The sequence below is a fragment of the Sinohyriopsis cumingii genome, chromosome 12, assembly GCF_028554795.1.
Source record: "Sinohyriopsis cumingii isolate HCF-2022 chromosome 12, ASM2855479v2, whole genome shotgun sequence".
In the NCBI taxonomy this organism is placed as follows: Eukaryota; Metazoa; Mollusca; class Bivalvia; order Unionida; family Unionidae; genus Sinohyriopsis; species Sinohyriopsis cumingii.
In genome coordinates, this window is record NC_142972.1 from 19,027,253 (window position 1) to 19,053,351 (window position 26,099).

General features: G+C 34.0%; 1 protein-coding gene across 6 annotated transcripts in view; it reads right to left on the reverse strand.

Moving 5' to 3' along the window:
• Window positions 1–26,099, reverse strand: part of LOC149786049 (protein still life, isoform SIF type 1-like) — a 405,626-nt gene that overhangs the window by 138,482 nt on the left and 241,045 nt on the right. The gene's annotated exons all lie outside the window — the stretch shown is intronic.

Genomic DNA, 26,099 nt, shown 5'->3' on the forward strand with positions numbered 1-26,099 from the left:
TTCCCCCACACACAAACACCTATTCTGCCCTAAAGCATGGAAGTTTCACAGAAATAAAGTCTTGTAGTTGATTTGGTAAGTTCAAGCATCAGTGTTATCAGTTATCTTCCATTTTTTTTAATTAACTAAACAGTTCACACACACACACACTTGGTCAGTTTTCTTGACTCCATGCACTGTGCTTTGTCAGGTTTAAACTTTAAATTGCAGCAGAACCTGTGTCTCCTGGCCAATGAGAATAGTGGAAAATTCCAACCCTGCAGATGAACCTGTTTCTCCTGGCCAATGAGAACAATGGACAATTCTGACAATGCAGTGGAACTCCTGTCTCTCCTGGACAACATTATGGAGAATTTCAACCATGCAGTTGAACTTACTTCTCCATTAATTTAATTACAAAACAGTATATAAATTAATATTTTGTCTACATTTATGTGTTTAAAATTGTTATTTGTTATTTATTTGTCATTTGCAATCAATAAGGGATCTTTAGACCTCAAAAAGCACTAGCAGCCTCACCAGGTGCTCAGCATTAATAGTTAGTGTTAGTACTGGTCAGCCTGGTGTCAGGATAATGTGGCTGGGTGGAACATGATGCCCCAGTGCTAGACATCACTATAAACTGCTACACTGCAGGCAATGTAGTTATAGGAATGAACATTTGTTAAAGCTACATTGAAAATCCAAATCTCTCTCTGACACACACACACACACACTTACTGAGAATAATGGAGAATCCTGATCATGCAGTGGAAACTGTCTCTCTATTCTCATCCACCCCTGCAGACTGGAAAACAATTTAGTCCCTCCTGGCCAATGAGAACACGGGGGAATTCTGAGGGTTATTTTTACAGATTCATTTGAAACCCCTTCCATTTTCCACTAAAATGTAGTGGAAAACAGAAATGAGACCAATATTGTGAGCAAAATTAATAACTCTTTTTTGAAAACCAATCTCCATGAAACTCACTGATTCTTCCTGGCATTTTCTAAGTTACTGTCAATGGCACTTGTACTAACTTCAACTTTTTGCTAAAAACAGACCTTGACATCACTGTGCCCAGCTACTGCCATATTGTTTTCGGACAAAAGCACCAAGAGATGCTTAGAAACCTGTTATAATTCATGACATATAGACAAAAATAAAGTTGTTTTTATTTGCTCTTCCCTCACTATGTAATGTTTTGATATATTCTGCTGTAATATATGAGTGTATATAGTAATAATTGTGTACATTTTATTTCTTTGTCATCTTTTTGTATTGTTTTCAAATCTACATGGAGTGAAACTGTTGAATGTCCACATTAAAGGAATATATATATGTATATGTATACATACATACATACATACATACATACATACATACATACATACATACATACATATGTATGTGTGTTTGTATTCCAAATGAATGTGTTGAAACCATCATTTATATCTACTTTGTTTCATTTTCAGTTTGTTTTTGTGTGTAAAATATGTATCATTTTATGGGTGGCTGTTGTATGATTAGGGACAGCAGTTTTTGTATTGCTGTTTCCATCAATACATGCATACAATTATACTTCCCAACAAAATGTAATTATATATATCTTTAATTAATTAAATGTATTATCCATGTAGTATAAATATAATCAACCAGTACTGCTCTTTTCAACACCATAACTCTAACGAATATAATGTATTCTTTTGTCTTCTAAACTGTCATTCAGAATTATGACTTGTTTGTAAAACAGACATTGAAATAAACATAAATTTTCTCTCCTTTAATCTTAACTTTTTACCGATTAACACATCAGAATCAGAAAAGGTTAATAAAATCACTAATGCATAATACGAAAAAAAAAAAACAAACAACAAAAAAACATTGATACATTGTATTTGAACTTAGGGAATATATTTGCAACATTTCTACATTCTACATACATAATATCACACCAACAAAGCAGAGCATAATTTTATGTGCTACACGTAATATAAGAAATAGTCACTTTCCTACATACATCCCTTTCTATTTATATGTTAAATCATGAATCACAAATAAGAATACTTCATCGACATTATTTAAAGGGGGGGGGAATTTTCATCTTAAAATATTCAGGGTATATAAATCGGTGATGAAATACAAGGAATTTATGTATTATACTGTTCTAGAAGATTCATAAAATTTGATTATATGATTTATACAGTCTGCAGGCTTAAGCACCAATGTAATGAAATATTGGATTGCACATCTGTATTCAGATGAACAAATTTAATGCCTAGTACATGGTTTTCAGTTGTAACAATAATAAGAATAATAACATGGAAAAGAAGACTGAACACCATTACGCTAGTTTGCCTTGTCCAAATGTCTATTTTTAGAAACTGATACCACTGCTTGTGACATTTCACAGAGGTAAAAAGGACAAGTGCCATAGCAGCTGTAAAATTTTCACCCTTCTATGTTTTTAACATTTTTGGCCATTATTTTTAGTTAACTGGTCAATCAGGATCAATCACATGCTTTCATAAATGTCCAGATTAGACAATGTGTGTTATTCTTTTTTGTCTCAATGAAAAGCAAAAATACTTTTAATTGTTTCATCGTCCATTTTGCTACTGCAATAATCTTGAATAGTCAACTAAGTGCTAAACATTTTCTAACGCATTTGTTTCCTAATATGGGTAAAAGTAGATTTTGTGAACAAAATAGGCCTTCCAGCATTGTACAAGCCAATATTGCATTGTCTTCTGTCAAAATTAGCTTGTTGCCAGGATAAATACTTCCATTTGGTGGCAAAAATCTTGTTAATTCTTACTCCAGTTTAGCTAAGCACTTGTTTGGTGTCAGAGGTAGGTTTATGTATTGTATATACTTGCTTACAAGTCAAGTCAAACTACAAACAACAAAGATCCTGATCAGCCATAGCATAATGAGTCTGCAGAACTGGGTCTGTGTCATTTGTTCTACTGATTATTCCTAATAAACTGCACAGACCCAGATCTGCCAGAGCATTATGTGATAGCAGATATGGGTCTGTGTCAGTTGTTCTACTGATTATTCCTAATAAACTGCACAGACCCAGATCTGCCATAGCATTAGGTGACAGCAGATCTGGGTCTGTGCATTTTGCAGTTGGTCTCGTCTTTCAAGTGAGTATAGAATGTATGTACAATGATTTTACTTCACTGCAGCTCAAGGCTGGCTATATAGTGTTGATCAAAAGTTCTAAAAATGTAAAAATATAGAATTGCAAAAAATATCCTTTCTGAGAGATAAAATGTTCCAACTGAATGTACTGGTAAAAACTACTCCTACCAGATAAAAGGAAACGAAGCTAAACATCACAAAAGTCATGGTGTGGCGATTATTCAAAATAGTAATAAAAATCAGCAGGAAAAATCCAACAACAATGCATTTGCTTATGATTTTCCATAATCAAATATAAATGATTACTGTTTTCCTTTCAACTACTCAAATTTCTGGAATGGAAGTTTTGCAGAACAATATGTGAATACTGTAACTTTCCAAATAAGTATAGCCTTTAAGTTTAATACCGTCTTCCACTGCTTACTACAAACCAAGCAACAACAATGCCTATGAAAAACGTGCCAATAAACAAGATAATTTACCATTCTCCTTTACAGGATATAAGCAACCTAACCATAATACCAAGTATGCAAGATAAACGCTCATGTGAATGGTACACTAAACGCTTATGTGAATTGTACACTAAATGCTTATGTGAATTGTACACTAAATGCTTGTGTGAATGGTACACTAAATGCTTATGTGAATGGTGCACTAAATGCTTATGTGAATGGTACACTAAATGCTTATGTGAATTGTACACTAAATGATTGTGTGAATTGTACACTAAATGCTTATGTGAATGGTACACTAAATGCTTAAGTGAATTGTACACTAAATGCTTATGTGAATGGTGCACTAAATGTTTACGTGAATTGTACACTAAATGCTTATGTGAATGGTACACTAAATGATTATGTGAATTATACACTAAATGCTTCTTTCCTATTCCTCAGTGCAGGGAATTTGCAATTACTAAACTTAATGTACAGAAACCATTATTTTCTTGTTTAGACATAGCTTGCTATAAAATTTATGTTACTCTGCAAAACCCAAGTCACAGTAACCTTGATCATTGAGCTGTTCAACCCGAAATCAACTGACAGTGTCCATAACTGATGTGCAGGCCCTCTGCAAACTTTACTAAAGGCCTAGAACTAAAAGTTATAATGGAAAACCATTTTTTTCCCCCAGTCCCTGGGATTTTGGCTTTGAACCCAAAATCAAGAGGCTCCTTTGTTACTTTCTTTCAATGACATTGACCTCTGAATTCCAATTTTATAGGCTTCTTCCTAATCCAAGTTCAAGCCATCCAGTGTTTGTTCCAGATCTTGATGTAAAATTAATGTCATAGTGCAGAAATCATTTTTCTTCTTTCAGTCACAGTGATCCAGACCTTTAACAATTTCAACCCAAAACAAATAGACTCCATTCTTACCAAATGTGCAAAAGGTCACCCACAAACTATGTGTATGGTTCAACTTTCTTGATTACTGAAATTTCTGTGGAGAAACCATTCTTCATCTTTCAGCCATAAATGACCTTGTACTTTGATTTTTATAACATCAAATTAAAGCTTCCTCTTTAAACCAAGTGCAAGCTGTCCACAAAATCTGGCCTAAAATACCAGCACTATTTAAAAGTTATAAAAATAAACCATAAACTAGGTCAAAGGAGCCCATCAAAGGGATTAATGCTCTATTGGCTTGAAAGAATTTACAGTAATTCATGATAGACCATTTCTTGTATAAAGTCTGCAAAGTATCTAATGTTAAGGAATTCATATGCCATCTCTACAACATCATTCATTGTATAACTATTTAATTATGTTTTATGACAATGTGTTATTGAAAGTCACTCAAAGTGGCCTGCTGTGACAACCTTGGTATTATTATCATTGCTGTTCTAATTCTTAACATTGGTTTAGTTTATCTTTCTTCTTGCAAGCACAGGTTCAAGGATTTGATTCTATCTATCATCAACTTGCTGTTTCACTTTTAAATTCAATTATCTGTCTTCATGATCTTAATGTCCTGCCACCCCTCTCCCTCTGCTATACACAAATACCTTATATAATGGCTTATAAGTCAAGTCAAACTGCAAATAAACAAAGATGCTGATCAACTGTAGCATAATGTACCTGCAGATCATGGTCTATCTTGTTTGTTCCACTGAATATACCTAACAAACTGCACAAACCCAGATCTGCTGGCATATTAAGCATTGGCAGATCTGGGTCTGTGCAGATTGCAGGTGGACCTGACTTATAAGCAAGTATAAAAGTATCTACCAATAAAGACCATTTCTTCTTTTAGATTGCCGAGTACTAAAATCCTTATCTGATATTCTTGAGAAACTCCCACATACCAAATTTGGTAACAAAATGTTTATTATGTTGGAATTAAAATGTCCACAAGATGCCAGTTAGTCCAGGAAAAATTTCTTTACCATGGTCTTTCATCTTGAACCAGATATCATGGAAAGAAGATTCCCTAACTTGTGTCAGTCAAGGCCAAGATAAAACCACATGCCTTAGTTGGGTTAATTCTTAAGCAACATCTTTGAAAAAATGAACTTACTGAAGTGAAGTCATTCAAGGTTATTGTTCAGATATATCCACAAACTGAGTTGAATTATAAAAATCCATTTATACCTGTTTATGTTATCAAGCTTACAAGCCCACTACAGATGAAACCCACTACAGCTGAAACCAACTACACTATTGTACCATGCTGGCAGATGGATAAACACCATTTTCCTATGGCTAAATATTGCTTTTATGAAAATCCAGTGTCAATAAGACCTTTTTAGGAGAAGTAGCCATATAACGATTTTCAGGATGGCCATCAAGTTAGCCATTTTTAGCTAGATTTGAATATATGAGAATAACTATCTACTGCAGGAAAGAAAAGTTTTTTATTAAAAAAATGTTGGCATGACAATTCATTTGTGAGAAGTAGGTGTTACAAGATTTGTCAAATTTGGGAGGAGACATTTATTTTATTTTATTTAGAACCATCTACATATAGTGAAAAGTGTTTTGTTAAAAACATGTCAATATGACCATTGCTTCAAGAGGAGTTAAAAGCAGAGAGATCCTAAAATTGCTGTATTTGCAAGACACTTTTGTCAGAAGACCTGTAAACTGTCAAATAAGCATTTTTTGTCAACTTCAGATGTCACACACTGGAAATAAGGTGTAATTATTGCATTTGTTTGGTGATTACGTTTTCCCAGTTATTTTCAAAATACTCTATAGCCGCAAAGCACACAAGAAATGAGATGTGAAAGCTTATTTCTAGACTAATCAAAGTCCAATAATTGAATGATAGCCCTAGGGCCTGTACAATAGATATTACATCAGTTCCTCATACCATGTTTTTAGAACTATATTTCTCAGCACATCTGACCTTTAGAACAAAATATGTGTAGCCTAGGCTGAAATTAAAACATGATATAACTAGCAGGAACAATTGACCTTTATCCTCCTCCTTCAAGACTAATGTTTGTGGACCTGATCAAATAAAACTTCACCATGAAATTTTACTGAAATGCCTGTCTGAATTAGTTTTTTGGTAAAAACAATAAGTAGACAGGAATGAAATCCTGGTGTTGATTGAAATTTGGTTGTATAATTGAAAGAAAATTTTTTTTTTAAATAAACAGTTTGGGAAGAACAGTAAAAACTAAAAGGTTAATACTTACATAAACAAGTAGCATACCTGGAATCGAAAATGATGCATTTTTTGGTACATTTAATAATTAGGTATAAGTTTTTTTTGGGGGGGGTCACAAATTTCATACCATTAAATGTTTTTTTTATAACAATAAATTTCACAAATAAGTGGTGGCCGCCATGGTGATGCCAAGGAAAAATTGTCCAGCAAGAGCCATTAGAACTTAGGGACCATGGTGTAGTGTAAGGATGCAAATTTCTGTGGATCTATAACAAGCACATTAATTTGGGCCAGAGAACAATTAATTAGATTTATGGGGACAGGTGCTTGTTAAATTGCTATACTGCAATGATTTCTAAGGAGAGGAAGTGATTCTTAATTAAGCCTTCATTTACTTAACCATTATACAACTAGAAAAGGGTTTTTCCAGATCTGTTGTTTGGAAATCTAGAAGTCAGGCTGACCACAATATTGGTGCCTTGTTTTAAAGGGCAGTAGATATATTTAATCCTGCTTGGTTACGCTAAATAAGGGCCTGGTTTGCACATGAAATTTCTTGGGGTTAAATTGCCCTCATCAAAGAAAAAAATCTAGTTAGTCTTAATTTTTCCTGCAAAAGTGAAATTATAAGGGACTCCGAGATTGAATTTGGAAGATATTCTTTCGTAAAACATTGTTCAAAGGGACTGGATGTCTGGAAAGTCAATGGACACATTATTCTGGTAGTAGAAGCAAACAGAGCTTGAAAGCACAAGAGGAAACAACTCCATGGACTTATCCAGTGAAGTATTTACTGACATATCCAGGTACTTACTTATCCAAGTATCTACGTATCTATGTACTTATGTATCCACCAACCCACACAAAGTTTGTGGGCTGAAAAGAGGCGAGACAGTAGGGAGGATGGAAAACGGAAAATGCCAAAGGACTTAGAGGGACCACCACAGTGAAGTTGGAGTGGACTGGAATAAGCAGGTTATAAAGTTGTATAAGGCAATGACTTCGATTGTTCACTTGATTATATGATGAACTAATTTTATCATTTAAAACAGATCAGCTATTTATATAAAGTTGTGTTTGAAATTCAGTGAAAGATTTATTTAAAAAAGAAGTGTATCTTCCTAATGTAATGTATTATCACAGTTGTTTATGTAGTTGATTAAATATTTGTTTTTCTGTATGTAGGGACTCGGGTCATTCTGTTCTACATATTTGCTCAGATCTCTTTATTCCATCTATAAGTTTCACACCTTATTTTAATATTTACTCAATCCGGGCAACAAAACCAAGGGCAATCACCCTAGATAATGATAGCCAGATAAATCAAACACCTTGTAAGGAGGTACAACCTCACAACACCAGTAGTGATAATACATTTTTTGAAGATGGCCACCATCAATCAGCACTATTGCTGCTATTTAGGATAAACATGATGAGATGTCTTTTACTGAAATCGTCTTGTCAGTCTACTACTGTCCATTCAGGAGGATAAGAATGTCAAGATGACTAGCATGGAGACATATTGGATGACTTATTGACATTGTTTCATTTAGGATTAAAAAAAGTCTTTATGTGAAAACTCTAAATGTACATATGACCATCCATCTATGAGGAGAAGCAATATACAGTTTGTCAAAATGTCTGCTATGGTGGCTACATTTGATGTCTTCCAAGGGGAACTATTTTCATTTGTAACCAAATAGACCTTTGGGTTGAATGTAATGAAAACATTATGTGGCAATCCTCTAAGTGGTTGAGGAAGAGTAAGGATAGTACCATATATACTCTTTTATATGTCAAGCCCAACTGCAAACTGCACAGGCACAGATCTGCTGGCATATAACATGCCGTTTGTTAGAAGTTATCAGTAGAACCAACAAGATGTACCATGATCTGTAGGTGTATTATGCTATGGCAGATCATGATCTTTGTTGTTTGCAGTTTGCCTTGACTTATAAGTGAGTATATACGGTAAACCTGTGCTAAAGAATGGTGGATGAAACGTCATCGCATAAGCTCTTATAGTTTATGATCAAAGAAAAATGGAAAAATCCTTCAAGTAAAGGATCAAGGACTCCTAAAGTTTTTTAGCAACCGAAGTTGTGACCCATGTGAATGAATCATCAACAGAAAGCATAAATAAATACAAATATGTATGCTTCTGATTACAGGTAGCAAATTTTCCTGTTCAAATTTTAAAATCCTTCTGAAATCACTTCTTATATTATCCCTGTATTTTTAATCCGAAGGAACACCAAGACTGTAAAATAATAAAACTATTGTTTGTAGCAAAAATGCCAATTAAACACTATGTATAAATACTAATTACAGAACAGTACTAAAGCTGACAATTCACTAAGTTTTGGACATAATAATAATAATAATAATAATAATAACAGCAAGAATAATAATAATAATAACAACAACAATAATAATAATAAGAATACTAATAAAGGTTTTATATATATGGAGTGACACAATTAGTTTTGTGGAACTAATCTACACTGTGATTCTCCTTTACATGTATTTACATATTAACATAAATACTCATGGACTCATTCAACACCTCTCTCCTGCTCTCCATACACTGAATACAAATCATGTCAATAAAGTCTCCTGGTACACCCCAAACAAATTTAATTTAAACATTGAATTTCATAATTGCACATTTACACAAGTCTAGCTTTCTCAAAGCTACAGATTATCAAGACTCCCCAGTCAGCCATTTTACAGTGAACCACTTTCCTCCACTAAGTATTCAAGGTTGCCACATCCTGCTAATTGCATTGGTCAGTAACAGAACAATGTTATTATCCACACAAAATGATTGTCAGAACATAATATCTATGATGCAACTTTATGGACACAGGTTTAAGAAAAACATCATATACATGTGTGTTTCAATGACATTGGCTTGGTATTGATGGTTGTGTCTGCTCCGTTTGATACTGAACACTCGGACAAAAAGTCAGTACATGGGATTGGTCTTGTTTTAACTTTTCAGGTGACCCCTGTTTGTAATGAGCATATTATATTTTTTTAATGTATTCTTTATTTTAAGAATCTAAACAGATTAATCTATGAAATTAATTACCTATAAATAAGCAAACTATGGCAGTGAAAATTCACAAGTTTTGGTATATGAACAAGTCCTTTCTTCTTTTTAAAAAACCATGAAAACTGATACCCATGAAAATAAATGAAACCCCAGTACTTTAAATTTATTATGGACAATTAATGTAGTGGCATAATTATAAAATGTCTGTAAATTTTATGTAATTAATTAGAATGCAGCTCTGAGCTATATCACTTGCAGTGATATCACCAACATACAAGTTTCTCTATTAAATAAAATTAACAAGCTGGTAACCAAAAACAATTACCTTTAAAGCCAATTCAAGTTCAGAATTACAAAACCATACAGTTGAGCTATTTTTCACAGAATATCTGCATCTAGAAAAGTATACCTTTTGTCTGAATGGGAATGAAAGACTATATACAGTACAAACATGGTAGTGAGACCAATTTCAACTGTCACCAGGAATTCATTATATTCAGCTGTCTACTGAATACTGAGTCTGGAATTGATGCTGTTGGATCAATAATGCAATTTATTTTATCATGTCATATCAGGTTAAATTTTGTAATGGTAACCATAGAAACAAGGCTTCCTGTATTGAAAAAAGTTTCATAGTGTTAACCTTTAATTATTTTTTTTAACTTTGCACCTCTATACTGTAATTATACTTGCATTTAAGTCGAGTCCAACTGCAAACATTGTAGATCCTGATCTGCCATAACATAATGCACCTGCAGATCAAGGTCCATTTTGTTCTTTCTACTGATTATTCCTAACAAACTGCATAGACCCAGATCTCTGCCAGCACATTATACAAAATTCAGATCTGGGTCTGTGTAGTCTGCGGTTTACATAACAAAAACTTAAGCACAGATCTAACTGTTACTGTTTTCTGGTATAATTCTATTGACTTAGGTCCACTGTTTGAATTTGAACTTTGCACTTTACATGTCACTCAATAACTGTTGAAGAATTTTATGAACTGGAACCAAATTTGACATGAGGCTTTACATTAAGGAGACTTAGGTCAGGTTTGGTTTTCACTCTTTTTCAGCAAAATTTTGCAGAGTTATTGCCCCTATTTAACCTAAAAACTGCCATTTAGTTGCATCATATGAGTAGTGTGTGTTGTTTAGATACATTTCTACTTTTTAACTGACTGGTACCCATTAGAGCAAACATATGGTAAACTTGGTTTCAGTTGCAGCTGCTTGTTTGGGAAAGACAGATATCTTTATCAAGCATGTCATCCACAAAAGAAACAGTGTCTTTATATCTGCAGAAAAATTAACAAACAAATTAGCTCTCCAGTAAGGACCACAGATGCCAGATCACTCTAATTCAGATATGGTTGAAATCCTGCATGGAAACAAGATTGGATTGGACTGGTTTGTTAGTCAGCTCAGGTAGGTTACTTTTTGCAGAGTCCATTGGAGTAATGTGCCATGTCCAAGGAGGTATCATAGTACACTACTCAGGCTGATTTGATGGTAGGATTTTCAAACACAGGTCAGGAGTGCATCAAGCTAACCACTGAACCACTATCACTCCTACCTGCAGCTTAACACATACTGTCACGAAGGTGTGGCACTTTGAATGTACACATTCAGGTGCCATACTAGCAATCAAAGGGACACAATTCATTAAAAATGAATTTATGGGGAAAACCCCCCAAACAAAACAAAAGTCTCCTATATTTTTGTGAATGTTAAGAGAAGATTTGTGAGTAATTTACTGCATTTTGTAGGCTTTCTGGTTATAATGAAGTCTTACTAGCACAAATGTATAATTATAGTTTGCCCATAAAATTCAGAGCAACAACCACCATATGCCACTCTGAACTCAAAAGAAAACAGCTAAAAAAATCAATTACTTTTTATTACCCCCACCCCATCTTTTACAAATTACACACCTGAGTGACAAAGAGTTAAAACGTTAAAGCTGATACTCATCATCCAAATGCTTTGATAAGAAAATGTTACACTTTTTGCACAAATCATGCCCAAGTATTGGTACTAGACATATATGAGTACAATTTTAACCCAAATGTATACTGTATGGACCCAGATATTCCATCAGATACTGTGCTGGCAGATCTGGGTCTATGCAGTAATCAATTGAACAATTGTTGGCAGTAATCAACTGAATATAAGAACACAGACCTTGATCTGTCAGCACATTATATAATAGCAGATCAGGGTCTGTGTTTTTTGCAGCTGCATGGACATGACTTGTATGTGAGTATATACAGTACCACCTTCCCTGATGTATGCTTTATTGACCATTTTCTCCTGCTTATATTTGTACTACATTTATTAATATAGCTGAACACCTGAACAAGACAGTCAAAACATCAGTAGAAATCTGCCAGATGATAATGATTTTAAGGCGGCAATGTTTACACATGTAAATGGTTTAGTTTAGTTTACTGCCTGTAAATTCGACAAATTCAATAACCATGCAAATGGACATGAACTTGGTTGCTGGTGACACAGGAACTACATCAAATTAAGCTATACATTTCCAGATCACTTCAGTGATAGAACATTTCTTTGAATTCTACAAAGAAAAAAATACAAGTTGTCTATGTGGTACATCTGGTTGCATTATTGATTTTTTTTCCCCAGCAAATGTAGCTGTATATAACAATACCTGACCATTTGGTGGCCTAAGTAGTTAGAGCTTCTGCCTTGGATGCGAGAGGTTGTAGGTTTGAACTCTGGCTGGGGTATTCCAAAGGCTTATCAAAATTGGTACTTACAGCTGCCTCGCTAGGCACTCAATATTAAGAGGTTAGTGTTAGGACTGGTCAGCCTGATCTCAGGATAATGTGACTAAAAATGGTCAGCACACTGAAATACAGTACATGGACTTTAAACAGTTTGATGAGAAAATGTTTTTAAATGATTTAGTTTGCAACCCTTCCAATCAGTCTGCAATATAGCTGATGTCAACACTGCCTTGGACAGCTGGTATCAGATGTTCAATGCAGCCTTAGACAAGCATGCCCCAATTAAAACAAAAAGGTTTAAACAGCAAATTACACCCAAGTGAATTTCCCCTGAGATCAATGAGGCTGGACACCTAAGAGATAATTTCCACAAGAAAAAAAGACATGAGGAGCTATAGAAAGTGGAAAAATAAAACTAAGCACCTGTTAGATAAGGCAACAGAGAACTACTATAAACAGGCTATTGATGAAAGTAAGAGTACCAAAACATTGTGGAAGCATCTAAAGAGCTGAACCCACCCAAGAACAGTTGTTTTCCCCCTAGACTTACGCAAAATGATGATACAGCAACATCTGTACAAGACACTGTGGAAATGTTCAACAATTTCTTCATAAGCATAACCAGTATCAGTATTCAGAACCAGACAAACAACCCAATTGAACTTGATGCTTTTCTATCATTTTTATCAGAGCTAAAATTCCTGATAATAATTATTTTTTAATAGGTAATGTTAGTGAAGCTGATATTTTGATATGCTAATTAAGGTGAATATTAATAAATCCTCTTGATTAGATGGTATTGGTCCATGAATTTTTAAAATTGCTGCACCAATAATAATAAAGTCATTAATGCATATCATAAACTTAAGTAAATGTATAATGAGTGGTAATTTTCTAGAAACACTGAAATGTGCAAAGGTCACACCTATCTTTAAGAAAGGAGAAAAGGAGGATCCAGGAAATTACAGACCAATATCAATACTACCTGTATTGTCAAAATTATTTTAAAAGCATATAGCCATTCAGGTCTATAAATTTTTTTAAACATACTTTTTATTTCATAAAGCGCAATCAGGAATTAGAAAGTACCACTTGTGCCAAACAGAACATACCAAATTAATTGATCTCTGGCTGAAGGAAATGGATAATGGACATATGACTGGGATTGTTTTCCTTGACTTCAAGAAAGCCTTTGATCTTGTTGATCATGAAATTCTGCTGCAAAAGTTGAACTGTTACAGGTTTGACAATCCTTCTTTGAACTGGTTTAGATCATATCTAAACTAAAGGTCTCAACAAGTAAGCATTGGCAATATTAGCTCTCAAACTCACACTATTCATTCAGGGGGTCCCTCAAGGCTCAGTTTTAGGCCCTCTCCTCTTCCTTATCTAAATCAATGATCTACCATTAAATACTGAATCCACAAATATAGATTTGTGTGCAGATGATCCAGCCTTGTATACATCTAGTTCTGATGCTGAAGTTATCCAGACAAGATTAAACTCTGACCTTATTAGAGTCCAAAACTGGGCACAACAAAATAGGATGGTAATTAATGAAGGTAAAACAAAATGTATGATTTTGGGGACATCACAAAAGCTACACAAGTCAGGGAACCCAGAACTATCTCTTGCAATAAATAATTATCCATTAGAAAATGTTAAACATGAAAAACTTGTAGGTGTGACTATAGATAATAATTTATTATGGAATGACCATATTGATAAGCTTAGTAAAACACTGTCATCCAAATTTGCCCTACTCAGCAGAATCAAGAAATATTTACCTATGGAAACTTGCAATCTATACTACAAGTCATATATTCTTCCAACAATGGATTATTGTTCAAATGTATGGGGGAACTGTGCTAAATCTGAGCTTGACAGGATTTATAAACTTAAGAAATGAGCAGCACACATAACTTTAGATGCATCTATTGATCATCGCTAAAAAGCATTGTTTACAGAACTCAAATGGTTCACAACATATGACAGGATAGATTTTCACAAGGCAGTTCTTTTATATAAATGTCTACATGGAACATGGAACTGCACCAGAGTATCTTCAGGACTTAATCAGGCCTTTTTCAACACAATACCAGTTGAGATCAATATCACATGGAAACCTAGCACCAAAACCAAGAACAGAGCACTTTAAAAAGAGCTTCCAATACTCTGGTACAGTTCTGTAGAACAAGCTTCCACTACATGTAATATCTGCTGAAAATATTAGAGTATTTAAGAAGAGATATCATGAGCATGTATGTGTTTCTAATAGATAATGTAATTTAGTATTTTAATACTAAACATATTGAAATACACATTAATTATTGATATCTTCATATAATGTGCATTGTTATACTCTCCTGAAGAGGGCCTCAAGAGAGAATAGTCCTTGACTCACTGAAAATGAGTCACCCTCTATAAATAAAGCATTATCATTATTATTATTATTATTATTATTATTATTATTACTGGGTGGGACATGATGCTACATGTCTGTGTTATGATGCCCCAGTGCTAGACATCACTATAAACTGCCACAATCCAGACATCGTAGCGATATGACTGAATTTTTGTAAAGCTACGTTAAAAATCCCAAATCACATCATATCACATAATGAGACTACAAATGTTTTACCTAAATTGTCATAGTTAACAAAGACATAATTGGCAGAATTGAATCCTGTTGAATGAAGATCGCAAAAGATGTACAACAAATGAAACAAGTGTATGCTGATCGAAGAAATTGTGCACATTGCCAATGTGTTACATTTGAACAGCTCTCAGGTGTAAGCCTAACCAGCAGATTGGGGAGAAAGAGTGCATTTTGAATCCTTTCGATTAAATGGCAAAGTTTTGGTTATAAATTTATACTGTGTAAATATTTAAGTTGCTGCCTTATTCATGATATTGTTATATATACTGTATATACTTACTTAAGACAAGTCCAACTGCAAACCGCACAAGAAGATCCGGGTCTGTGCAGTTTGTTAGGAGTAATATAATTGAACAAGCAGCACAGACCCTGATCTGCATGTGCATTATGCTGTGACAGACCAGGTTTTTGTTGTTTGCAGTTTTACTCAACTTATGAGCAAGTACATATCATAAATTACAGTAAAATGTTAATTACCATAAACTTGTCACTGGTAATGAATATTAAATACTATGCGGCTGTTCTCCATCTAATATGGCCACCCCTTCTGCAGCAAGAACCTTGCCATATAAGAGAATGTCCTTTCTAGAGGGTTTATTACTAAGGATAATCAAAGTTGTCAATGGTGATCAGATTTTTCAGAGTCATTTGATTAAAACATCATATTGGTGAGTGAAAATTGACAAACATTTGTCAATTTTTGACATAAAGTCACTGATGTCTGCTATCTGTGAAATACACATCTAAGAGGCTGATTGATACAGAAAATGAATTTCTTGACAAAGGGAAATACACAGATGGATAATTCCATAATAAATCAACCTTTAATGTATCCTATAAAGTAGCTGGAAAAGGGTAATTTCCAAGAATGTGAAAGAAAATACTTATTAATGATGGAAAATGACCAAAACTTAACAAGGCCTGTATTTGGAGTGGAAAATTCACGAGTGAGGCATTTCAGTGGTATGCTACAATTTGTCCTTGCTTATAAGTCATGAAAAACTGCAAAAAACAAAGCTCCTGATCTGCCATGGCTTAATGTGCCTACAGATCAGGGTCTGAGTCATCTGTTCTACTGATGACTCCAAACTAACTGCACAGACCTAGATTTGCCACTGCATTATGCGATGGCAAATCTGGGCCTGTGCAGTTTGCAGCTAGACTTAACTTATAAGCAAGTATTGATGATAGATTATCATACATGTAAGTAGTTTTCAGGGCAAATTTTTGGTAATTTCTTGGGAAATACTACTACTAGCCTGGGCATGCCATAGAATGTTTGTTGCCATGACCACCTGGGTATGTAATATAAGTGACATGGATCATTTATGTGATTAATGTCTGAGGTTTTAAAATTTAACTTTAATAGTTTAGTTATGATTTTTATGATATGGCTTCCACAGATACTATGAAACCTGCCTAGAATCCCAGATTGATAAAACTTTCCACAAATCTGGAAAGTCTTTGGGATAAACCTATTTGACACTACATCCTCTCTTGATCAATATTACAAACCAAAAGGAAATCCAAAGTCAATTACTCACACTCCTGTTGACAGAAATGCAATTTTCTGGAAGTCAGGATATTTTCCAACAAATCCTATGGCCTCATAAAAGCAGGGTCATGGATTAGACAGATGAGTCCAGTGCCAGAGAACTAATTGACTAATAAGCTGATCTTTCTGCTTCACTTGCGAAGAAAGACCTTTGTCTCTTGGTATTCTTTGCAGGCTGACCACATATTTAGATTTCTTTAGGGACTGCTGACTTTCCATTGCATTGTGGTTTTTGTGAAATATCTACCACTTCCACAGATTTTTCGGGAAACAATGGGATCAGAATATACAAACCCATATCTTTTTCTTACAGCTTGTTTAAATTGAAAACCCTTAAAAAAATTTGATCATCAGTTGATGGCATGAACCTGGAAAGATCTGGGTATTCAAAAAATACAGAACATTCTTGTTGGTACTTCATTTAAGTGATGTTATTTTATAATCATCCATACTTGCTTATAAGTCAGGTTCAACTGAAAACATAAACCCTGAGCTGTTGCTTCATAATGTACCAACATATCAGGGTCCTTTGTTATATGTTCTCCTGATTACTCCTAAGAAACTGCACAGACTTAGATATGCTGGCATATAATGCGATGTCCACTCTGTGTCTATCTAATTTTCAGTTCGATCCACCTTACAAGTAAGTACATACAAGAAAATTAATTATCACAAGAGTAAAGTGATGGCCAGCGAGGACAGACAATAGAGAGAAATGGTTTTAATGCACCAGATAGTGAACTTAAATACTTGGCATACAGTTGAAGTAGATAATGACATATTCAAAGGTCTGTAAGCAAATATATGTAACTCTAAAAATGATCTCACATTTTTTATAATTACTGTGTAATTTGCTTTTAGCCAAAAATGTATTTTTTTTCACCTTCCACCATTAGTATTCAATTCAATTACTTTCTGTTTTCAGTTACTATATGGCAAACAAATTAATAATACCGGGCAACCGAAAAATTGTAAGATACTTGGAGTGTTGGAAATTCCTATAGGAATTGACTGATTTATGGAATCAATCAGACTTCCAAAATCCATATCATTACATTTTATCCAAAATGTATGTCATGCATACAATGTGCAGTTATGGACATGACAACAAAGATATGATAGGATTTCACTTCTAAGAAAATTAAATTATCACAAAGGATTAATATCCAGCCATTTCATTTTAAAAAAAGAATCATTACAAGAAGTACACTACCAAAACCAATTTGCATCACAAGAAGCATTGTGTGAAGTATACTACCATAAACAAAATTTGCTTCAAAAGATGCACTCTACCAATTTGCCTTGAAAGAAACATTCTAAGAAATACACTACCAAACCAGAATTTGTACCAAAACAAGCACTCAGAGAAATTTACTATCAAAACCACTTTGAATCAAAAGAATCATTCTAAGAAATACACTAACAAAACCTGAATTTGCATCAAAAGAATCATTCTAAGAAATACACTACCAAAACCAGAATTTGTACCAAAACAAGCACTCAGAGAAATTTACTATCAAAACTACTTTGCATCAAAGAATCATTCTAAGAAATACACTAACAAAACCTGAATTTGCATCAAAAGAATCATTCTAAGAAGTACACTATCAAAACCAAAATTTGCATCCAAAGGAGCATAATACGAAACACAGCCAAAACTAATTTGCATCAAATGAAGAATTCTAAGTAAACCATAAAAATCTAAATTTGCATCAATAGAAGCATTCGAAGAAGTAGACTACCAAAATCAAATTTGCATAGGAAAAACTATTCCAAGAAATATATTACCAAAACAAAAATTTGTATCAAAAGAAGAACTCTAACAAGTACATTGCCAAAATCAAAATCTGCATCAAAAAAGTTCTAAGTGCACCACCTAAATCAAAAGTTGCATTGAAAGAAGAATTTTGGTACACCACCAAATTAAAAATTTGCATCAAAAAAATACTAAGGACACTACCAAAATCAAAACAAATTGCATCAAAGAAGAATTTTAAGTTAACCACCAAATCAAAATTTGCATCAAAAGAAACACTTTAAGATGTACATTACCAAAATCAAGATTTGCTTGAGATGTCTTCCTGCTATAGAATCATAGTATTCTTCTTGAGATCACACAGTTAATTAATCAAGAAGATAATAAGACTATAATACAGAAAATATTGGACAGTCATACCTATAATATTGGACAGTCATACCTATAATATTGGACAGTTACACCTTTAATATTGGACAGTCATACCTATAATATTGGACAGTCATTCCTATAATATTGAACAGTCATACCTATAATATTGGACAGACATTCCTATAATATTGAACAGTCATACCTATAATATTGGACAGTCATACCTTTAATATTGGAAATGCATGCCTATACTATTGGACAATCATACATATATTATTGGACAGTCATTCCTATAATACTGGACAGTCATACCTATAATATTGGACAATCATTCCTATAATATTGGACAGTCATACCTATAACATTGGACAGTCATACCTATAATATTGGACAGTCATTCCTATAATATTGGACAGTCATATATATAATATTGGACACATCAAACCAACAGGCATCTCTGATATCAATAAAATGTATAGTAGAGTGGTCCTGCTCTTGAATAGCCCCTCCCCTGTATCATATATTCATATCCAGAATCCCACTGCACAGATATGTTTGTGTTAAAAAGTACCCAACAATGCCAGCAACCCTTCTAACCAGCCAGTAACATATCAGTGTAAACACTGTCAAATTTATGACTTGCAAGTGGCCACCTATTGTGGTTTACATACAGAAATCTCATAAATTATGTGTTGATTTCAAAATTGAGCACAATGCCATTTTTTGTTCCAACATGCCAGTAAATTAACTTTAATCAGCATAAAAAGGTAAGTAATCCAATTATCTTGATTGCTGTGTGTTTTCTGTAGATTTTTTGACACTTAAATAATTACTCAGGTATTATTACCGATAAATTTCAAAATGAGACAAGCTAACTGCTGAATAACACAGATACTATTCCACTTAAATGTGACACCTAGTCATCAGAATATAAAAATGGTATGACAGCCATTGTGTTACATTAGCTGTTATGGTTTCTCTCTCACATATTATGAAATTTACCTGAAAGCAAGGCTTGATAAATTCCCTTGCCCAGCTCAGTATAAGCTCAGATTTTACTCAGGCTAGCTGATGTTGTGCAAGGTATTTGCCCACAGGCAAGACAAATTTTTCAGATCGAGATCAAGATCATTTTCAGTTTGTAATACAGTATGTTAGTTTTATGCTGTATGTTTTATACTGTATGTTAGTTTTATACTGTATGTTAGTTTAATACTGTATGTTAGTTATATACTTTGTTAGTTTTATACTTATGTTAGTTTTATACTTTATATTAGTTTTATACTGTATGTTAGTTATATACTTTATGTTAGTTTTATACTGCATGTTAGCTTTATACTTTGTGTTAATTTTATACTGTATGTTAGTTATATACTTTATGTTAGTTTTATACTGCATGTTAGCATTATACTTTATGTTAATTTTGTACTGTATGTTAGTTTTATACTGTATGTTAGTTTTAAACTGTATTTTAGTTTTATACTTTATGTTAGTTTTATACTGTATGTTATCCTGCATGTTAGTTTTATACTGTATGTTTGTTTTATACTTTATGTTAGTTTTATACTGTATGTTAGTTTTATACTTTATGTTCTGCAAGTTTTATACATGGCAATCTTGCAACAGTACATATATCAGCACCTTTATTTTGCATTTATATGTGCTGCTTTCCTCAAATACATAACTGAACACCAGTCAAAGCTCGATTCTTGTCAATCAAACTTTGTCTGTTCTCAACCAAAGCTAAAACTAAGCATCAGTAGTATAACTTACTGTATGTGCTAGATGCTAGAGTTTGTTTAAGCATGGATTTACTGGTTGAAGGCAAGAATCAACCACAGAGAATTCATTGGCTACAAGGTGCATTGCACATAAGGGATTCAATCACCCCAGGTCCGAAAAGGACGGAAATTATGATACAAGTAAATGTATTGGGAATTTGCATAATTACTGAAAATTACTTGTCCTTGGGTTGAGTATCATGATGATCAGTCATTTTATGTGTTGTGCAGCATGTAGGACATGGAAAGGGTCAGTCAATTATAAGAAATGCCTTATTCAAAGGCATATCCAATTTTATAACTGACCAATTAATGGCTGTCAAACAGGCTGCCAGACCATGTAACTTGCACCAGAAAGGTTACTGCTAGAAAATAAAATATACCCCTCTCCCTATCAATCACCCTGACCCTGATTGCCTGAGCACTGACCAAGCTGCAGTACAATCAGTTATTCACCATGTCAGAGGGACCAAAACTAGTGGTCCGGAGACCATTGCTCACTATCATTTTCTTCTGAGGAAACATGGCACTTAACACATACACTTTGAGAGCCAGGACAAAGGTTGATCAATCTGCCAAGTAGTTCAGATTAGGCCCCACAAATGTCAAAATATCTAAAATAGGGTGGGAAAGATCAGAGGAAACTCTAAGGACTACTGCCAGGTAAAGTGTTACTTTTGGGGCTAATTATGCAGCTGTTGGACTGGTCCATGGTTTGTGTTGACCTGGGTAATTTAGGGTTCTACTAGTCCTGGTTAAATTTTCAAGCCCTGATATCTTTTCAATAACTTTAATTACTGGCATATTGTTTTAAGGCACAACCAAAAGTAACAAGAAGATGAAGGTGCAACCCAAAATAACAAGAAGATGAAAGTTCTTTATTTGTAAAATAAATAGGTAATTTTCTTAAATGTCCTATACTTTATTATATTAGTTTTTTTATATACTCTAGTTGTGCTATTTTTTAGTCATATTTTTTTATTTGACCCACCCCACCCACCAGGGATCCAAGTGGTGAGGCCCAAAACTTATTCATCTCTTGCGGTTGGTTCCGTCCATTCATCTTGGAGGGGACAGAGTTACAGATGGATGGACAGACTGGCAGAGAGTATCACAACATCCCTCTTGAAGCTTAGGGATAATAAAGTGAAGTGGACCCTTAGTGACAGCTCCACAGAGGACACCTGCTCAAGCAGGAAACATTTTATTAACTCCCTTTATTTATGGTTACTTAGATATTTCACCTCTTTATTAACCATACCAGTGTCCAGAAATGGATTTTACTGTGCACCTTCCTCTGTGTGTGTGTGTATATATATATATATATATATATATATATATATATATATATATATATATATATATATATATATATATACATACAGTTGTGTGCTTACAAATATATATATTTGTAAGCACACAACTGTCTCAACCAACACCCAAGATGCCTTGTGGAGGGGAAACAACAGCTGCTACAATCTGCCTAGAACATCCTTATTTTTTTAGATTAATCACAACGTGTGCCCATCATCTCATTAACTCTTAATTGTAGTGATCTCATTAACACTTAATTGTACATTAAATTGGTAAAAAGCACCCCAAACTTGAGAATTCTTTTATCAGGTGCAGTATCATACTCATGGAAAAAAAATGAACCTCCCAACCGGAGAGCTTGATAAAAAATGAGAGGAGCTAACTAGTGTAGTATATACATACATGCATTTGATGGGGCTGCTGCCAATATGTACAGTTATTTTAACCAGCTTTATACCCCTGAAATATACCTGAATGACATGCCTTAAATGCACAGTGTGTGTGTGTGTGTGTGTGTGTGTGTGTGTGTGTGTGTGTGTGTGTGTGTGTGTGTGTGTGTGTGTGTGTGTGTGTGTGTGTGTGTGTGTGTGTGTGTGTGTGAGAGATCTGGATTTTTAACATAGCTTTAATAAAAATTCAGTCATATCGCTACGATGTCTGCAGTGTGACAGTTTATAGTGATGTCTAGCACTGGGGCATCATGCTGCAGACATTTAGCATGATGTCCCACCGAGTCACATTAACCTGACACCAGGCTGACCAGTCCTAACACTAACCTCTTGATGCTGAGCACCAAGTGAGGCAGCTGTTAGTACCATTTTTATAAGTCTTTTGTATGACTCGGCTGGGGATTGAACCCATGACTTACCGCATCCGAGGTAGACGTTCTAACCACTAGGCCACCGGAGCAGTAAATGCACAGTAATATAAACTCTGTGTATGTGTGTTTATATTAGGGCACTGATACATGACACCTAAGCATTAGCTGTCTTCAATTATGGCATTGTTTTGATTCCTGCCAGATATATATATATATATATATAAAGAAATCCTGAAATTCTGTTGGATCCTACATGATATTTTCCCTCCCAGATTTAATGTGACAGCCATATATTTGTGAAATTCAATATAAAAAACATTCAAAGGAGATATAACAAGTTAAGACAAGAAAGAAAATGCTGATATACCTCATTACCAAATTTGCTGCTGCCTTAGTACTAGTATTATCATTCCACGATTAAATGATTCCTTATTAAACTATTTATTTATCAAATAAAGTTTTCATTCAGAAAATATACAATTGAAATTTCACACAACAACATTATTTTGTGCCACTCTACTCTTTTTAAAAATTACTTGTTTAAACTGACACCAAGCTGATGAACTATCATGTGCATTTCCGGTAAAGTTGGTTAGTTATTTTTTTTCATTGTTCAGGTCTTCAAGCAAGTTTTGGAGGATAATAATGTAAGTTAGTTATTGTAAGTATCTTTTTTTCTAAAGCTGGGCCTAAGTTTTTTGTTTTAAAGTTATCATGTGTTGACACTCTGAGACACAAACCATGATGTAATGTGTGTAGTACAGATCCTGGGGCAATGATTAAATTATTGCTTTTTGTTTTACAAGTCCAAGGATTAAGTTCTGACACCCATCGGACCCGAGGGACTCAGAGATTACAAACCATAGATTTCTGAAGAGGATAAGGAAAGAAGCTTTTTGCTTGCTTTATCAGCATATCTATGCTTGGCAAGAGCTTATCCTCTTGCATGGAGTGCATGATAAGTGTGGTGTGTATTCTAATGAGATTTCTTCTGACTACACCTACCCACACCCTGCTTTGACATTGCTGAAAAGAAGATTTTAATACCAAAAAAATCAATGCAAAAACTTAAACACAAAATATTGTGTGGACTTAGTCAATGCTAATGTAATATTTTTAGCAGGAAGTCACATGACGTGGGTATTTCACAATGTTTAAATGCAAACGGAAGCAATCCTAAGCTCAGGACAGAAAAATACAAGGTATGTCAACTAGGATTAAACCAAAGCTAGGGACTACTAAATCAGCAGCAAATCAAAATGGTACATATGATTGTTAATAAGAAATGGAAGAAAATCAAGGAAGTTATCCAAAATTAATATCAAAAAGAACCTAATGATAACTGAGCATGTAATGTGAAGGTTAATAAGTGGTGTGTGACCTCTTCTAGCATATAAAAAAAAAAATAGCACAATTCACCATATAGGTAATGTGAATTACAATGATTTGTAAAAAAACAATTAAATTAAGGCAAGTCCCTAGACTGCAATTTATGTAAGGCTTGGGAAAATTTTAAAAAAATACCCTACCCTTAGGTACAAAAATGCACAACCAAATTAATGAATCACTAAATGATTGTGTAGGGTAAGAAAGGAAGACCATAATGTCAAGCTGTATGCAATGTGTACAGAACAAATGTTAATAACTCTCAAGAGAGCTTAAATTAACGGAGAAAAAACTCAGTCAGGGCTCTAATATAAACATTGACAAAGAAAATGCACACAAGACATATTGTAAATTTGCTTGTTATCCCACAAAATGATAGCAAATCTTCTTCAACATAAACAACATTGACATTACAGTCATGCAACCAAAAGCAGTAAACGTGGGCCATGGTCTGTGGAGTGTCTCAGGGGTGATCCAGTGTTCTGAAATTATCAAGTTCACACTAATGGGAGGACAAATTCTCATCATAGAGTCCAGGCATTTTCCACCAAGAAAGGTACCAGCTATGCAATAGCAACAGTTATTGTATTACTGATATTAAAATGTAATGAGAAAACATATCAAGTTGGGGTCACCTCTATTGACTTTTCTACAAAGAAACAATGTAGTTGCCTTATTTAATTGTTTGACAAAGATACAATCTGTAAACCAGACAGAGTGACTAATATATTTTACATCATTAAGGTGTATATTTAGCAGTATAATAGAAAAACAAATTAAATATACACCCTGTAGTAAAAGTCATAAAGGTAATGTATTTATAGGCTACTGCATTTGTATGGGAAAATAAGAACTAGGAGTTTTCCAGATGGAAATACTGCTTGACCTTGGGAGTGCAGTATATCCATCAGACAAAACGAGTTAATATTTTCCCATACAAATTCAGTAACCTTTTTATTATATGCTCATTTTCTTATTCTACCTAAGGCTTAATTATATAAACAAAAATACCTCATAAGAAACAAAGTAACAGAATGTATGCCATATTCCAAACTAAATACAGAAGCGCAGATTCATCATTATACAACAACATTATTAATGCGCACATAACTCTGCCCAGATAAATTTGAACTAGACATAACTTTCAAAAGCAAATGGCATTTTGGTCTACTTACAATTTAAATATGGAGTCATATTGTGAATGAATGTGCAGTGCAACAACTTTTCTATTTGATCTGGAATGAATACATTTTGGTATTTTTATTGATTCTATGAAAATTCATGATTATAGACTGGATTTATCTGTGCCAATTCTACATGAAGTACATTGGATTTCAGCAGCAAGGGAGCAGCATGTTCACATCTGCAAGTGTGTTTCTGTTCTGTCATGAAAGTTTGAAATCGTAACATGGGAAAAATATGAAGTCTTTCAATTGCAATTATCAAAAAGATGCTATGGAATACAATGTTTATTGTATTTTGAGTGCAGTAAGGAGGAGATGTAATTGCACTTGGAATATAGTTGAAATTACAGTACAATTTCAAAATGTGTAATCAAGCTTGAGAACACATGACATGACTCATGTAATTTGGATTTGCAGAACTAAGAAAGTACATTTTGAGGAAATTCAGGATGTAAAACTGTAAGTATATTTTTTGACATTCTTATTACCAGCTAAAGAAGATAGTATATGCCTTGTCACTTGCACGTTATTTGAAAGGACCCAGCAATTTTAAAAAATCTGTCATCTATCGCCGGCCTAAATCCAAAACATTGTAACAAAAAAGTTAATGCAGAATGTGGAAAAGCAGCTGGTATGTGACATTCCACGAAACATCTGCTTTAGTTCATTCAGAAACAAATTTAATCAACCAAAACATAAAGCACCTACTATGTGA